The following is a 12920-nucleotide window of genomic DNA, read 5'->3' on the forward strand; positions in this document are numbered from 1 at the left end:
ATTCTATCATAAACACTTCTGGTGTTTATGAAAGTACCTATATGTTTGGCCAACACCTGGCATCCTGTGCTCTAACCTCCTTTGATCCAAACAGTATAAAGTTGGCCTGCCTATAGCCAGTCTAGTCTACTCCAATCTTTTGCCACACTGCATTCTGAGTGATTCTTCTACACCCTAAATCTATATACCTGCAGACCAAACCTATTTAGTATCCCCCATATTCCTTCACTAAAATGTCTAATAACTTATGATCTGTATCCCTCCATGTTCAGCATCCTAGTATCTCTTGTCAGTTTTCAATTCTGGTAGCTGTGAACTATTTCACATATTGGCCACTCTTGCCCTTCCAGGGACGCAGTTCCCTCTATTGGGAACAGTCTCTCACTGCTTCCTTTTCATTATTCTAATTCATTCTCATTTTTCAAAACTAATTTCAGCAGTCATTTCCTTTGAAAGATCTTTCTGACCCCCTAAACTAAGCTAGATGCCCCCTAATGTGTTTATTTACATTTTGATCTTAATAATTCCCCCAATGAAATAATTGTCTACTTATGTCTATCTTCCAAAATATTGGAAATTCCTAGGAAGCCAATTGTGCGTTCAAGTGCCTAATACATCTGCAAAACCTAACACAATGTTCAAGCTACAGTTGTTAATTAATTCAAGAGTGGACAAATGAATAAAAAAATAATTCTTGGGGATCCCTGGGTGGCTCAGCGGTTTGGCGCCTGCCTTTGGCCCAGGGCATGATCCTGGAGTCCCGGAATCAAGTCCCGCGTTGGCCTCCCAGCATGGAGCCTGCTTCTCCCTCCTCCTGTGTCTCTGCCTCTCTCTATGTCTATCATGAATAAATAAATAAATCTTTAAAAAAAATAATTCTCTCTCTTTCTGAGACAAGAAAAGGAATTTAGCAGGACAGGTAGAATTAGTCTACAAAGAAGAGATATTCTAGTAGAGCAATTGGGAAGGGTAGAGAATAAAATAAGCATAAAGTTTTGCCTGGATGTATGGTAGTAAAGGGTCCTGGATGAGTCTTTAGGGTTGGGAATAAGTGGTAATAGGTGGGATATATATGGAGAAGGGAGGGGAAGGGTAGAAATGAAATTTCATCTCTGCTCCCTTAAAGTATCATTCCATAGTATCAATCAATCTCTTTTTTACCCCCTACCCAACCCCAGTTGAAACCATGAGGCATGGGGTGCCTGGATGGCTCAGCAGTTGAGCATCTGCCTTTGGCTCAGGGTGTGATCCTGGAGTCCTAGGATCGAGTCCCACACGGACTCCCTGCGAGGAGCCTGCTTCTTTCTCCCTCTGCCTGTGTCTCTGCCTCTCTCTCTCTCTCTCTCTCTCTCTCTCTCTCGGTGTCTCTCATGAGTAAATAATAAGATCTTAAAGAAAAGAAAAAAAAAAAAGAAAGAAACCATGAAGCATGGTTCACATACTGAACATGAAAGCCAGAGGAACTTCTTTGTTAAACCCAATTATCAAAGGGATCTAGTTGGAAGTTACACCATTTTATATTGGATTTAAACTCCAAAGGCATAGCTTAGCTCTCCCTAGAAGTTCTAAGAATACTGTGATTCAGTTAATTGAAGAAGTCAAGAAGCATATGATGCATTGGTAAGTCTCTGAACTTCAGAGACAGATGTAAGGGGAAGAATTTTTGGCACTCTTAGATTAAGAAAATTCACTGGACATTACAACCATATCTGGTTCACAGAGTGAATGAATCCATACTGCATGTTTTTCTCTGACAGTTAATTTTTGTTTCTCCACCAGTTTTATGAACCATCTCTTCCCAACATTATCTTTAGGTCCAGGGATCAAAGCTCTGGACTAGCAGTTCAGAAGCAAAGTTCAAACTTTAGTGGGACAAGAATCAGAAAGTAAATAAAGAAACCAGCTTAGCTAGTCAAACATGCATATGGGGAATTCTTTTTTTTTTTTTTTTTTTATGGGGAATTCTTATACAATGAGAGTTGCAACATGAAGTCATGTGCAGGTTACTTAAAGAAGACCAAAAAAGATTTTTTTTTTAGGATCTTATTTATTCATTCATGAGAGACACACACACACACAGAGAGAGAGAGAGAGAGAGAGAGAGAGAGAGAGAGGCAGAGATACACAAGGCAGAGGGAGAAGCAGGCTCCATGCAGGGAACCCGATGTGGGACCCAAAGGCAGGCACTAAACCACTGAGCCACCCAGGCATCCCAACAAAAATTTCTTTAGGGAATTGCTCCCCTGGAAATCTAGGAAAGATAGCTGCATTTACATAAATCCTTCTGTTCCACCCCTAAAACTTTCTGCCCCACAAGAGTTTCCACATGATACTCATCAGCTGTAGAACTCAAAATTGGATCAGGTGGAAGTAGATGGGGTTGTTCCAGCTGTGTGACTTGTCTTTGTGTGGGTTTCTAACTTTAGCCAGACTTATGAACATGAAGAGGTGGAGAAAATCAGAGAAATCACAAGATCTCTATGTGGAAAAAACGGGACGAGAACACCAATAATAAATTACTTAAGAGTAACCACCAATCAAAGAAAGGATAAAAGAATGGGATGAAACAAGTTGAATGACTCTGCCGGGAATAGTCCCTAGGTGGATGTGAATCACTACTTACTACATTAAGAACCAAGCATACTCAGGGGGAGCACAACCAAAATATTTAGCCCTCTTATCCACCATAAGTTTCACAATATGATTGCTAAAGTCTGGTTCTAGCAGCTTCTGGAAACTAAGGGGCTTTAACATAAAAATTCTATCAATTCTATTTATCATAAGGTAAAAATTCTATCTATCTTCTACCCTAAATTGGAAGCCTGGCCCAGAGACTAGACTACAAACCCAGCTATTGATTCTCTAGAACATCCACTGGCATGGACTTATGGTCACCAATTCTTCTCCCAAAAAGGTGTTCGGGACCCAGCAACAATTCAAGAAGGCTTGGGAATGTGCCCAAGTTACTAATGAAAATCTGTGTGATACTCTTGCCAGGTGAACTGAGGACACCCTGGGCCCTTAGTCTTTGATCCAGCCCATCCCAAAGATGTTGGCAAAGATTCTGGGTCTTGTCACAAGAAGGAATTCAAGGACAGACACACAGCACAGCAGAAGAGGGACGGACACAAGTAAGAAAGTTTTTGTTTTTTTTTTTAATTTTTTAAATTTATTTTTTGGTTAGTAGAAAAGTTTATTAAAGTCAAAAGTATACTCTTGAGATATGAGACAGAGAGAGAGAACAAGTTATACTCCTTGGGGTTTGGGTTTCTATTTTTTATTGAAAGTTGTTGACTAGGGGGTGGAATATTTATTACTTGGAGTGGGGATCTCTCAGAAGCAGAGTGTCTCATCTTTTCTTCCTTATTTGGTCAGGTTTCCAAACCACTTTGTCACCCATCTTGGAGCTGTTTGGTTTGATCCAGCTTCTGGGTGGCTTTGTTTTGAAGTGTTACCTGGATAAGCCTGACTTTCTTGATAGCTGGCTCTGACTTTCTCTTTGTTGGCCTCCAGGCATCCTGTTAGAACGTGACAAATTGCCTCTAACAACACTTGAACTTTTCTTATCTGACCACTTTTGAGTCTCTGGAAAAGGCAAACATTGTGTGATCCTTCTTTTAATCTCCTGTGTTTTAAAGGGCAAATAAGTGAAAATTAACTTCAAGATGTCTTTTCTTTACCATGAAAGAAAGCCAGTTCAGGGCAAAGCAGTTTGATTACATTTCAGATGGACAAGACCATTATTTCTGTGAAAAAGAAATCCATAGGCCCAACATGGTGCCACTTGCCCCCAGGACAGCAAACCAAGACTTAATGGCAGTTTCAGTCTCTCCAAGAGTAGAATTCTAAGCCAATCAATCTAGACTTCTCTGGTCAGCACCAAGGAGGAAATATGTCCTATGGGCCCTCTCCTTTCCTTAAAGGAAAATAAGGTAATGCACCTAATTAGACTCCCTGCTGTGACCTTACCTGAAACAATCCTTTGAAAGAGATTGCTAATCAATCTTTCCTTTCCTTTTGCTAATACCTTCTCGTCCCACTCTCTTTCCTATAAAAAACATTTTGTATAAAATCTTGAAGCTCCCACCCCTACTTGTTAGATGGCATTCTGCCCAGTTCATGAATCACTTAGTAAAGTGAATTAGATCTTCAAATGTACTCTGTTGAATTTTGTTTTTTTTTTTTTAACACACCTCCATTCAGTTTAAAACTTTTTACCCTTTGCCTTTGTCTGAGAATCATATTAATGGAGGATAGTTGGGAGAAAGGCAGGCCAGGGCAAGGCAAGGGGCACCATCCTAAGAATAAACTACCTTAAAAGGAAAAAGACCTCATCCTGTTATTCCACACCATCCTGAGAGGAGCACTCCGCCCTTTCCCACACAAACAACTACTTGATAGGTAGATGAGTATGTGGACAAAAACCTGATTGGGTGACAGGTGCAAGGAGGGTTAATCAGATTAAAACATCCAGCCATGATCTCATAAAAACCTTAGATGTAGAAACTCTGAGGGCAAACTTCTCTGTTCCCTTCCCTCTTGGGAAGCGTGTACTATTGCTCAATAACTTTGCTTTGCTGTCCACCACTCTTCATCTGGTCTACCTCTTCATTCTGCAAAGTGGTGTGACCAAAAACCACAGGCACTAAAGGAAAAATTCTGAAATTCAATATTTTCCCTCCTTTTAGTTATTTCATGATTAGCTTGGTACAGATTTGTTCTACTCTTAAGATTTACCCCCTTTCTGTCTACTACACTACTGTAACTGGAATTTACTTTCATACACACGTGTACAAGACTTGAATCCATTATGATTACCAGTATTTAGTCTTGTGTTGGGGATTTCCGACACAGTTGGTCTCATTTCCACCATATCATGTATTTAAAAAAAAAAAAAAAAGTTTTTCTTATGTTTTTCACTAGACTCGTTTACACAGGTACAGTTTTCTGTTTCCCTAAACTGTTCAAAAAATTCTATTTCCCTGATTAGTATATGTTTTTAAATCCTGGGTGCATAAGATTATGTTCCTTAGTTCAGGAAATATTAACATATGTGCTCTAGGCAAGGCTATGAGTGACAGCTCACTCTCTCCTGGGATGTGGGCAGGAACTGCCTGCAGGTCTCTGTGGCGCAATCGGTTAGCGCGCTCGGCTGTTAACCGAGAGGTTGGTGGTTCGAGCCCACCCAGGGACGAGGTGGCCTTTTTAGAACCTAGAAAACGTCCTTTGGCAGGGGCACAACCCGAGGGCTGACGCCGAGGCCGAGGCCGGCCATAAGGCCATCGCGGACTCTGGAGGAGGAAAACCCATGGCTGAGAATCCGGAAATCCTCGAAGGGCTGCAACCCTCTAAATGCCTTTTAACAGTGCAGTTGCTGCCATCCTTTGTCCCTTTCCTTATACTCTCCGGTAAGTTGGTCCTAGGTGTTTATGGTTACAGATAACGGCTGTCATCCTCGTTCTCGTGCACATATTTTTGGCCACCTGACAAATATTTCTGCAGAGTAGAGGCCCGGAAGAGCAATTACTCTAACATAGTCTTTCCACGGTTCCTATATCATCCAATTTGTTTTTCCCTGTTGACGGGTTAGTTATAACTCTTTCTTTTGTTATTTCAGCGACCGCTTCAGGCTTCATAGCAGCACACACCTGTAACTTACCAGCCTCCCTCCAAGCCATCTCCTACCTCTTCACATTCCTCCAATTTAATATCATTGGAAGAACTTAAAGATGACACTAGACCTTGAAATTGCAGATTGACTTGACAAATGATGGAGAAATGCATGTTCGGATTTATATAAGATACCTTAAAAGGTTTACCCGCCGTCCCCACTCTCACCCCCAAACTGTAAGAATAATAAGTCAGTATGATGGCCAGAATTATAAGACATAATCTCCATTAAATTTTATTATATATGTAACTTACTGAAATACATACTTTGGTATCGTATAAGCTCTTAAATAGTATTGGAAGGAAAGCGTGTTCGTTAGACCAGTAGAGGAAATTTAGGCAGCTAAGTGTTCCTAGGAGTTTGAAGAGAAAATAAGCCCAAGACTTGTATCAACTACAATACTGTCTATCAATATTTTCTGCATTATTAGTAAATCTAGAAGGCAACATAAAGCAGTTTTTAGATCAAAAACATCAAACCAATCTGATGCACACTAGGAGTCCTTTTATGAAATATGACATGATATATACATCTTCTGTGCCATTATATAGAAAATATTAAAATCCTTTGAAGTGTTTAAGTATTTGAGATTCATCCTTACTGTCCACCTGATTTTTTGTTCTTGTACCTAGCACTGAGACGACTAATTTATCTACAGCTAAACTATTTCTTGGTTTTGTTTTTGTTTCCTTCCCTGAGTCACAGATTCAGCGGGAAAGGAAATGTGAGGGGCACCTGGCTAGCTCACTTGGTAGAGCATGGGACTCTTCACTCTTGATCTCAGGACTGTGAGCTCTAGCTGACACACCTTGGGTGTAGTGATTACTTAAAAATAACACCAGAAGAAAGTAAGAAAGAGAGAAAGAAAGAGAGGGAAAGAAAGAGGGAGAAGGAAGAAAACAAGGAAGGAAAGAAAGAAGGAAGAAAGGAAGGAAGGAAGGAAGGAAGGAAGGAAGGAAGGAAGGAAGGAAGGAAGGAAGGAAGGAAGGAAACCCCATCAATAGCATCTTTGGACCCCCAGTGGGGGTCCCAGAAATAGAAGCTCCGTCACTACCCCACTTTGGGGAGAGGCACAATTGAATACACACCTCAAATCAGGTTGCCTGTGTCTGTTTGGACTCAGACTGGAGCTGGGACCAACTCAAGGCAGGACAAGACTAAGCTCCATCATCACAGGGCAGCCACCTACCTGACAGCACCGATGCAGATAATTCCAGAAAGCTCTTGAAAACTTTCCCCTTCCCTTTGGAGAATTTTCCACCTGCTCCCTTCCCCCTCCCACCCCAGGAAAGGATTCTTCAGCTTTGGCTGGGCCAGGACCCTCTAAGATCCCTGTAGGGTAGAGAGAGCCAGGAGGGCAGGAGCCAAGGGGGCAGCTGCACTTCCCTGAAGGGTCTCTCCCCGGGGTGGGAAGGTTCTAGAGCTCAGGCTGACCCTAGACCCACTGCCCACCAGAAGGAGCCCAGAGGGCAGGCAGTGCTGGGGGCATGGCCACCTAATCCTGTTCCTACAAGCACAGGGCACGCCTGGCCTGCACTATCCCGGAAGAGGCAAATAACACTCCACCTGCCTGAAGCTTCTCTGCAGCCTGCAGGCAAGAGATGTCTGGTTCCTGAAGGGACAAGCGGGGTCTCCTCCAGAGGACAAAGCGCTCCCCTGGCCTCTGAAGAAAGGTCATGCTGGTTTGGAGGGACATTGCCCAAGGGAGGGAGCAAGAGCAGCCTAACCAATTGTCTTGAGATGTCTGCCAGGTGCCTTCAAATGATGTCCAGTCTGTAAATATGAGGATGGAGGGAGAAAGTAAATGCGGGAAAATGTTCACTGGTGCACTTAGGGGAGGGATACAGTATATTACCACTCCTGCAACTTGTTCTGTATGTTTCAAAGTTTGCTTGTTGGCCTTAGAGGAGTGACAGAGTGTAGTCCCAAAGGGACCCATGCTTTGGCGCCAGCAGATGAAAACCCAGAAAATAAAGGTTAGATTTCCCAGTCAGAGAGAGCAACAGCGGGGTGGGGAGGTGTCCCATGGGCCCAGGGCTGAATCCAGCTGCCAATGGCTTCCAGCCCTACCCCCTGCTCCTCACCTCTCCCAGCCTCAGCCACACCTGGGGCTCTGAGGCCTGACCACGAGGGCACTGGCCTGTGCTGCATTCTGGTCTAGCTTAGCCCTGTGTGTGGCAGAGCCAGGGCCATGCTCTCTTTCTGAGCCTCCGTTTCCTTAGGAGTAAGGGGCGGCCTTGGCTCTCAGCAGGCAAGGAGCAGAGTCCCTCTACTTCATGACCTCGAACTAGTCCAAGGGCCCTGAGGACGGTACCTGAAAGGCTCCTTTGGCGTCCCCGTGGGCTCATTAGGTGGAGCCCAAAGCTCTTAATCTACGCATCTTTGGATTGAGTCCCAGGTGCTGTTGGTTTTCTTTAGTTCTGACAGGGAAATCTACCTTTCAGTAATGGTGGGGTGTGTGTGGGGGGGGGGTTGGGGGGAAAGCCAAGGTTGCTGCCCAAGGTTGCTGCACAGGGAAGAACGTGTTGGTTTTCAGAGCCATAGCACCCGTCAGCCTGTAGAGGAGACTTAGGGCCAGAGGAGCAGATCAGGGGTCTTCTGGATGTAAAAGTAACCTGAAGTCCAGGTTGCCCTGTGTGCTCTTCTTGGCCTGATCTCCAGCGTGAGGGGGAGCAGACCAAGGAGGCCAGTCAGGTTGTTAAGTGCTGGCGAGTCTGAGTCTTTCAGGCAGCAGCAGAACCCCATCCAGCCTCAGGCGTGAGGTTTGTTTTGTTTGTTTATTTCTGAATGGCAAAGGGAGCTGCGCAAGCCGGCCCAGGCCCCATTGGCCGAGCCCATGGTCCTTTGCGTGTTTGGAGCAAGAATAGAACTTGGGGTAAGAAAGAGGGCTGTTTCCGCCCGGTTTCGAACCGGGGACCTTTCGCGTGTGAGGCGAACGTGATAACCACTACACTACGGAAACCAGGCCGCCGGCGGCGCCCTCTGCCAGGACCCTGAAAAGCCTGGTGCTGCCACTACTGTTCTGCCCACCAGTTTCTTTGCCGAGTGCAAAGGCCCCTGGGAGCACCCGCGAGCCCGCAGGCCGGGGGACCGCAGCCCCGAGCGGCCCGGCTGGGGTTCCGCGTCTCCACCATCCCGGGCGCCCAAGACTCTGGGGGCCTCGGCAGTCCGGCTTCGGGATCCGCATCCAACGCAGGGTTTCCAGATCCGATTGGAGGGACCCCAGTGCTGGGACCCCCTTCCGGGAGAAGGGGGGGCGGGTCAGCTGCGTCCGAGCCCCAGGCGCCCCCGCCGCCCCCTTGGGGTCACCCGCCCTCCGGGGCGGTCGCCGGGGCGGTCCCCGCGGGGCGGTCAGCGCTCGGGGCTGGGAATCCTCCCAGGAGCCCGGGGACCGGCTCCCCCCGCCCCCGCGGGCCCCGCGGCCCCGGCCCTGAGCGCCTCTTCCCAGCCCTTCGCTGTGCGCTCCTCCGCGGTCCCCTCGGCCCAGGCGGTCCTTCCCATTCCTGCCGCTGTCACTTTTTCTACTGGACTAAGTCCATATTTTATTTTTCTAAATTTTATTTAAATTCAATTTGCCAACATAGAATACCACACCCAGTGCCCATCCCATCACATGCTTTCCTTAATGCTGGTCACCACCAGTCACGACATCCCCTCACCCTTCTGCAACCCTTTGTGTGTTTCCCTGAGTTAATAGTCTTTTATGGTTTGTCTTCCTCTAATTTTACCCCATTTAATTTCCCCCTCCTCCCTTATGGTCCCTTTCACTATTTCTTATACGCCACGTAGGAGTGAAACCATATTATGATTGTCTTTCTCCAATTGTAAATCCAATATTTTAATCACACTTTCGTCTTTTAGCAGGTTCGTAGCAGAAGGTGATGTCCTTAGGTCATTTGTCTGTTTGAAGATGTCCAACATAGGCCAAACCATGTATTGTGGCCTGTATTAAATATACTTGAAGATCAGGCTGTCAGGTGGAATACAGACCACAGAGATTTCAGAATTTGCCTGAAGGTGGAGGACCCAGGGACAGCCCATGCAGATTTCATGATCATAGGATTTCTCCCTCAGTGGTCTTGGGATTCTTTTTTTCTGGGCAGTTTTATTTCAACTTTTGCAAAACCCCAAATTTTTTATTTGCCTTTTTAGTTTTCCTGCTCAACAGGTCTTGGAGTGTGAATTTTAGCAAAGAAGTAAGGATAGTTTTCAGAGAAAGGTAATGTCTGGTATGTTTTCAGGTTTGCCTCTGTTAAAGAGCAAAAATGCAACTTAATAATTTGAAGATCTAATGACTTTATTAGATACCAGGCCAAGATCGTTGGCCTTTTTCAACTATGGCTCAAACTGGAGATGGGGACAGGAATGGACCATATCATTCTCATCAGCAACTGTGGGTAGGAGGGGAGGGCATTTTCAGACCAGGCCGACTTAGATCAGGAAATTTCATGACATGTTCCCCCTTTCTTTCCCTTCTTGATCTCTGTGTTTCCCTGCCCAGTCAGAGGAGAAGATCTATCATTTTTCCGTTTTGTCAGACACTTTTGAGGTCCCTCCTGGACAGAACAAAGGGAGCAGCTGCCTTCCCTCTACAGTTGTGTGAAGGTTTGCAGTCACTGGAGAAACCATAAACACTCTGAGCGCACGTGCACCTCTCAGGATCCTGCCATTATCTACCAAAGTGCCGCCTGTAGCTCCCCTGAAGGCTGAACTGGAAGGTGTTGGATTCCTGACTCCTCTAGGGGAGAAGCGGTACAAAGAGTGGACAGACCAGTAAGAGGCTGAAGTTGAGGGCAGAGCCAAAGAAAAAGTGCAAAGACAAGCCAACCCCAGGGATGATATAACAAAAGGCAAGCTCTAGAAGGGAAAGGCAAACTGATACTCCACATATTCCTTCCCCTCCCACCCTCGGTAGGATATGTGTGACATCCTCCTGCCCAAGAACAAAGAAATAAAAAAACACATGGTCAACTGATAAAAGATCACAGCCATGCAGGACATGAAATTCCATCAATTTGTCACTGTCTTACTGATTTACAAGAAAAACACCATCTTAATAATAGCCAGATCTCCAGGAACCCATTAGGTTCAATTTCCTGGAGCCCTAACATCACCTTCCCCTCCACACAGGATTGAAAAATAAACAAACGAAGGAACAACAACAACAACAAAAAAAAAACCCTGCATAATCAGTCACCTCTCACAGTTAAAATGTGACTTTTTCTGCCCATGAGTCCTAATCCTGTGCTGTAATAAAACCACCTTTTTGCACTGAAAATGTCTCAAGAATTCTTTCTTGACTGTTCACTATCAGACCCAAACATTGAATCACATTTACCCAACCATTCTGAGACTAAGCTTCTGGAACCTAAGACTTTGAGAGAGACAAGGATAACTTATTTTAATTGACCTCTCCATGTTTATCAAGAGAGTTTGCTCTAATTCGGAGATCAAGAACAAGGAGGATAGCATAGACCAATATCCATAGTTGACTGACAGGAAAACATGAATTCTGACATGATGTGGAGGTTGAGCAAAACATTGGAGTCAGAACTCTTAAGTGTTTTTGCTCAGAGCATTGGAAAGATGGGAACAAAGGATTCCAATGGAGATGGAAACACGGTCCGTTACAAATGTTCTAGAGGAAACACCAGGAGTTCTGTTCAAGACCTTGCTTGAAAATCTCCATACACCCTGTCCGCATTCCTGCTCCGTCTGAATCCTCCTTTTGTCAATCCTCAGTGCTCGCCCCCTCCTCACTCTGGGTGCCTTTCTTCCCGCCGCCTCCTCCCTGCAACCTGCTCTCCTCCTTGTTGCAAGGAAAAGGTGAGTTTCCAGGTCAGTGCTGTGCTGTAGCTGAGAGGTGCAAATTCCCTCTGTGACTTGGGCACCTGGCCGCCTAGGAAGCGTTCTACTTGGGGGACAGGATACCTGGGGTTTCGCCTGTGGGCTTGCCTTTTAGAGAAAATTTGGAAGGTAGGGTCTTTTAGATTATCCCTGGAGGAGCAGGCGAGACAAGGAAAGATAGGGGGAGGAAACCAGCTAGAGTACTATTCCAATGTTGCTATCATGAGAGGGCAGGAGAGACCTAGACGTCAATTCCCCAGTGGTCTAGTGGTCAGAATTCAGTGCTTTCATAGCTTCAGTCCAGCTCGATTTCCAGCTAGGGGATGTGCTTGCTTGTTCAGCCTCAGCACGCAGGAGCCATCTCCTTTGTGTACAGAGGAGTTTGATGGTGTACCATAATGGGGCAGATGCAGAAGGGTCTGGTCTCCTTGCAATTTGTGAAGCCCTAAAACTGATGAAGAAAGAAAAGTGGTGATGCTCTGCTTGAGTCCACTGCTGGTGACTCTTTGGAGGGGTCAATCCCTTTACTTGTGTCCCTATTTATCTTCTTCCACACAACTTGGTTTTTGTCATATCTCCTTTTCACACTCGGGGCAGTGACTTTAGAGATCTATTAAGCAGCTTGTGCCAAACGTAGACAACCATGCAGAGATTCAAGCCCAATTTGCTAAGCTGCTATTACTGAGAGAATGAGTTAAGCTTCTGGTAATGATTGCTTACTTTTTTCAGAGTACTCATACAGATAACAACTAAAACTAGGGAAACATGTTTCTAAAATATTATTTCAAGGTGCTAGGGAGATGAACAAAGCCAGCAGACACAAGGTAGAACCGCATATGGTGAGTTTTCCACTTTGCAGTTTTGGCTGAGAGCACACGTTGGTCTGCCCTATTTGGGTCAGCTAAATCCCAGTACACAACCAAACTGTCTTATTGGATTAAAGGAACAGAGGACAATGTTTAGGCAAGCATAACAGTTGAGAAACCAAGAGGTGGAGAGGAATCTCAAAAAGGAAAAAGCCACTGAAGGGAAGTTCTAAATTGTGTGTAAACTTCTGCCCAAGTTTCTGGCTGACTCCTGCATAATACATGTTGGGCAACCTCCAAGTGGTTCTGCAAAAGCTAAAGTGACAACTGAGATTTCACCTGTCATCCACTGCGAGGCAGAGAATTTGCAATTTGTTATCAACTAAGCCTGTTTTTATAAAAATCCAATGCTTTTGTAATACACAGCAATCCAGAGTCTGTATGTGTACCATTCGCAGTATCCACAATACAACCCAAAATATTCTGGTATATTACTCTGATATTACTCTACCCATACTCAAGATAAGACAATCATGGAAGACTGACCTAGACTTCATCCAAATGTTGAAAGTAAGAGGTAAGAAATACTAAGCCAG

At 45.0% G+C, this 12920-nt stretch overlaps 2 non-coding genes across 2 annotated transcripts; one reads left to right on the top strand and one right to left on the bottom strand.

The window, feature by feature from the left end:
* The first annotated feature begins 5120 nt into the window (after positions 1 to 5120).
* On the top strand, positions 5121 to 5194 carry TRNAN-GUU (transfer RNA asparagine (anticodon GUU)). The gene has a single exon. It is a non-coding gene; the product is annotated as a tRNA-Asn (tRNA).
* A 3366-nt stretch (positions 5195 to 8560) lies between these two features.
* On the bottom strand, positions 8561 to 8633 carry TRNAV-CAC (transfer RNA valine (anticodon CAC)). Its single transcript has one exon. It is a non-coding gene; the product is annotated as a tRNA-Val (tRNA).
* Positions 8634 to 12920: the final 4287 nt, after the last annotated feature.

This window comes from Canis lupus, chromosome 12 (assembly GCF_048164855.1).
Source record: "Canis lupus baileyi chromosome 12, mCanLup2.hap1, whole genome shotgun sequence".
NCBI classification, from domain to species: Eukaryota; Metazoa; Chordata; class Mammalia; order Carnivora; family Canidae; genus Canis; species Canis lupus.